General features: G+C 43.1%; 1 protein-coding gene across 5 annotated transcripts in view; it reads right to left on the minus strand.

Annotated features, from left to right (window-relative positions):
• The window catches only part of LOC118365960 (protein kinase C theta type-like), a 26,895-nt gene extending 22,493 nt beyond the window's left edge, over positions 1–4,402 (minus strand). The window contains exons 1-2 of one of the 5 annotated variants that reach the window (XM_052492102.1): positions 4,267–4,359; positions 179–326 (exon numbers count right to left, since the gene is read on the minus strand). The gene's annotated coding sequence lies outside the window, so the exon portion shown is untranslated. Of the gene's footprint in view, positions 1–178; positions 1,110–1,243; positions 1,336–4,266 lie in introns of those variants that run through there. The other 4 variants (XM_052492103.1, XM_052492104.1, XM_052492105.1 and 1 more) reach the window with 4 other exon arrangements.
• Between the last annotated feature and the right edge of the window lie 598 nt (positions 4,403–5,000).

Raw genomic sequence — 5,000 nt, forward strand, 5'->3', positions numbered from 1 at the left:
TGAGAGACTAGTCACAAATCAGCATAGACCAGTACATAGTACACCAAACAAATACAAACCAGTACCCCTTGTTACCATTACAAACAAACTAATCAGCCCTCTTAGTGCAAAACACCATATATTTAGCACTAAAGACCAAACAAACCAGCACTCTTTGTGTATCCAAAACAGCACATACCTCCAGGGGCTAGTAAACCTCAGCTAGCCTATTTCCCCAGGCACCTCGGAGTCCAGTATAATCCCTGAGTATCAGGCGCTACCAGCTAGCTCTAAGCTGTGGTGCTCCCAACACCAGTGAGCTGTCTGTGGTTAGCTAGGTGGCAGTGCTGATGGTGGAGAAAGAGACTGAGTGTCAGAGTGATATTTGAGGCCAGGTTGTCAGAGAGCTGTGTCAGAGCCTCAGTGTCAGAGAGGAGACTGGGAAGGCCCTATTAATAGATGTGTAATGCTAAACTCTGATCGGGAATACGCAGGGAAGAACTTCCAGCAGTTACAGCCCAACCCGGGCCTGGGTCACACACAAACATACCTCCCGTAAACCCCCCATACCCACGCACGAGTGCACACACACACACACACTGCCAAATGCTATGTGTGATGTCACCATTACTTCTGTTGACAGGTGTGATTTGTGCAGAAGGACCAACGGAGTAACAACTAAATGTAACGGACGTCATGCTGCCTGCTTCCTCCTGATTCGTCTCACACCGAGTCTCGAACCTAGGACCTCTGCCTTGCTAGCACATGTGACTGCCCTCCTGACTAACCAGTCGGCGCAAGTGGCGACACTTCCCGGCTGAGGAGTAAGTGTCACACATCCCCACATGCTACTGTACATAAGCTAAAACACCACTATTGATGAACAAAGATCAGTTGTGCTCCAGGATAGATACAAACCTCTTCCGTTCTCGGGAACTATTGGGAACACATCTATAATAGCATACAACAATATAAAGTGCGCAGTCTCTTTAATTAACAAGCATTGACACACACGCAGACACGCGCACACACACACACAGAACTGTCACAAGTTTGACGTGCAGAGATCGACGTAAGTTAACCCGTACACACTACCAGGCTATGTCACACACACACACACACACACACACACACACACACACACACACACACACACACACACACACACACACACACACACACACACACACACACACACACACACACACACACACACACACACACACACACACACACACACACACACACACACACACACACAAACCTCCCAAACTGTGAGTCTGCTACTCCAAACTACTTGCAGCTCTCTTTAGCACCCACCACCTCTCTGTATGTTACATAAAGCTCTCGTTAACATGATGGGACTTCCTGTAGTCTAACTCGTTAGTCACACTTCCTGTCTCTGAGTTTGGTGCTGTGAAATTACACGTGGGTCTCTCTCTCTCCCACTCTCTCTCTCTCTCTCTCTCTCTCTCTCTCTCTCTCTCTCTAATTATATTAAAGGGGCTTTATTGGCATGGGAAACATATGTTAACATTGCCAAAGCAAGTGAAGTAGATAATATACAAAAGTGAAATAAACAATAAAAATGAACAGTAAACATTCCACTCACAGAAGTTCAAAAATAATAAAGACATTACAGATGTCATATTATGTATATATACAGTGTTGTAACAATGTGCAAATGGTTAAAGTACACAAGGGAAAATAAGGGAAAATAAATGAGTTATATTTACATGGTGTTTGTTCTTCACTGGTTGTTCATTTCTTGTGGCAACAGTGGATATGGGAGTTGATCAAAATTGGATTTGTTTTCGAATTCTTTGTGGATCTGTGTGATCTGAGGGAAATATGTCTCTCTAATATGGCCATACATTTGGCAGGAGATTAGGAAGTGCAGCTTAGATTCCACCTCACTTTGTGGGCAGTGTGCACATAGCCTGTCTTCTCTTGAGAGCCATGTCTGCCTATGGCAGCCTTTCTCAATAGCAAGGCTATGCTCACTGAGTCTGTACATAGTCAAAGCTTTCCTTAAATTTGGGTCAGTCACAGTGGTCAGGTATTCTGCCACTGTCTACTCTCTGTTCAGGGCAAAATAGCATTCTAGTTTGCTCTGTTTTTTTGTTAATTCTTTCCAATCTGTAAAGTAATTATCTTTTTGTTTTCTCATGATTTGGTTGGGTCTAATTGTGCTGCTGTCCTGGGGCTCTGTGGGGTTTGTTTGTGTTAGTGAACAGAGCCCCGCTCATTCTCTCTCTCTCGCAATTCAATTCAAGGGTCTTTATTGGCATGGAAGCATATGTTTACATTCCCAAAGGAAGTGAAATGGATAAACAAAAGTGAAATAAACAATTAAAAGTGAACAGTAAGTAAATATTACACTCACAAGTTCCAAAATAATCTCTCTCTCTCTCTCTGTCGCTGTCTCTCTCTGTGTGTCTCTCTCTCTGTGTCTCTCTCTCTCTCTCTGTGTCTCTCTCTGTGTCTCTCTCTCTCTCTGTCGCTGTCTCTCTCTGTCGCTGTCTCTCTCTGTGTCTCTCTCTCTCTCTCTCTGTGTCTCTCTCTCTCTCTGTGTCTCTCTCTCGCTCTCGCTCTCGCTCTCTCTCTCTCTCTCTCTCTCTCTCTCTCTCTCTCTCTCTCTCTCTCTCTCTCTCTCTCTCTCTCTCTCTCTCTCTCTCGTGCTATAAGTGGCCCTAATTCCCATGTATTTATGCTGGAACAACAACAGTGGTCCTTGTTACACCCAGAGGTTCTTACAACAGATTAGCAACCCCAGTATTTCTGTTGTAAACACAATCACTTCATGTCCTGTATCGTTATGTGTTGGTTATGATGCTCTGTGGACACTTTAAGGGTCATAGAGGTTTGACACAAGATGAACTATTTCAATACTGTTTCCCTCAACTACTCAACATACTGTAATGTGTGTATGCATGTCTCCCCACAGCCCTCATGAAAGGCTAGCGATCTCTTTCATCCTGACCTCCCCACTTCAAACAAACACACACACACACACACACACACACACACACACACACACACACACACACACACACACACACAGACAGAGTCGGGAGATCAAACACAATGACCATCGCCATATGAACAACTATTTCCTCAGTTTGACCTTTAGTGGACCTTTCATGAGGGTCAAAGAGCCATCAAACCTTCTTCTGTAGGCTCCACCATCAGAGAGGAGTGTGTGTGTGTGTGTGTGTGTGTGTGTGTGTGTGTGTGTGTGTGTGTGTGTGTGTGTGTGTGTGTGTGTGTGTGTGTGTGTAGTCTTTGAAGAATTTCCCTTTGTTGTAATTGACAAGGACTCATGTGTGTGACATCTGCAGAGGTCCTCGAACATGTGACGGTTGGACATGGCACTAGTGGCTGGTGGGTAGTGTTATGAGACCAAAGGGGAAAATAAGAGCAAAGTGATTGGCCTCTGTTTCCACAAAATCCCTTTGAAAGGAATTACAACAAGGTGCTATCCAGAACCTAAAAGGGGTCTGCGGCTGTCCCCATAGGAAAACCATTTGAAGAACCCTTTTGAGTTTCATGTAGAACCCTTTACAGAGAGGGTTCTACATGGAACCGAACAATCGTTCTACCTGGAACCAAAATGGTTCTAACTGGAACCAAATAAGGTTTTGCAATGGGGCCAGCCAAATAACCTTTTGGAACCCTTGTTTCTAAGAGTGTAGCGTCAACCCTTGAGGTGTGCGTCATAATAACATGGAGTGATCACATCAATGGGGTACAAGTAAAAACAACAGAAGCTTTGTCCATAAGTACAACTACTTAACTCATTCCTGGCTGACATTTAGAAACACGGTAAGTCTTGCAGCACTGAAGACATGAAACACAACAATGATGTCAGCAAATAAGTGTCCATGGTAGGCTACTAATTCTAACTAACGCTACTCCACACATATGCATATTAGGCTACGATGCAGCATGTGGTTCATATTTCATTCATCTTTCTCCACCGTTGACCATAGGCCTCCCTCCTTTTGAAGTCTATGGTGTGTTTTCAAAGGAGAGAGATTGAGTTGGTGCCCAAGTTGGTGCCTGGGTGGGAAGGTTATAAGTGCATGCCAATCGGGATTTAGACTTGAAATGGGCTTTTAATTTATGCAGTAGTCTATATTTCAGACGAGTGGAATGATCAAAATACCCAAATAAATAAAAAATAAATAGGCATAGCTAGTAATATACAATGTTCTTCTATTACAGACTGGAAATGAGTCAAAATGCAAATGATGAATAGGCATAATAAAAAACATTCATGCCTACCTTTAAAAGTCAAACTCCAAACTCCAAAACACAACTTCTTTGGTGTTTCGGTTCATTTAAAGCTAATGTCCTTCTTGCTGCTTCAGAGTTTTGTAATAACTGTGTCGAAGTGGCCTTGTGGAGGCACCAATGATAACCTATCAGAATAAGTGCACCTCTATTTTAGCACCAGCAGCACTACCGCAGACATCAAGGTAACGCCCCTTTACTATAAATCTGATCAATTAATGAAGGATCCAATGCTGTCCTCATGTGGAGTGAAGTGGTATTACTGGTGTGCAAAGCACGGGTAGGCTGGAATGGATCTCCGCAACGCATTTAAAATATATATATATATTTCACCTTTATTTAACCGGGTAGGTTAAAGTTCTCATTTACAACTGCGACCTGGCCAAGATAAAGCAACACAGTGCAACACAAACAACAACAACAACACAGAGTTACACATGGAATAAACAAACATACAGTCAATAACACAATAGAAAATGTATATATACCGTGTGTGCAAATGAGGTAGGATAACGGAGGTAAGGCAATTAATAAGCCATAGTGGCGAAATAATTAGCAATTAAACGCTGGAGTGATAGATGTGCAGAAGGTGAGTGTACAAGTAGAGATACTGGGGTGCAAAGGAGCAAAATAAACAAAATAGATAACATTATGGGTCTGATCAGTTTATAATTGGATAGGAAAATTCCCGAAACCAGGGGTAGGCTATCACGCCAGAAAAGGGT

This window comes from Oncorhynchus keta, chromosome 33 (genome assembly GCF_023373465.1).
Source record: "Oncorhynchus keta strain PuntledgeMale-10-30-2019 chromosome 33, Oket_V2, whole genome shotgun sequence".
In the NCBI taxonomy this organism is placed as follows: Eukaryota; Metazoa; Chordata; class Actinopteri; order Salmoniformes; family Salmonidae; genus Oncorhynchus; species Oncorhynchus keta.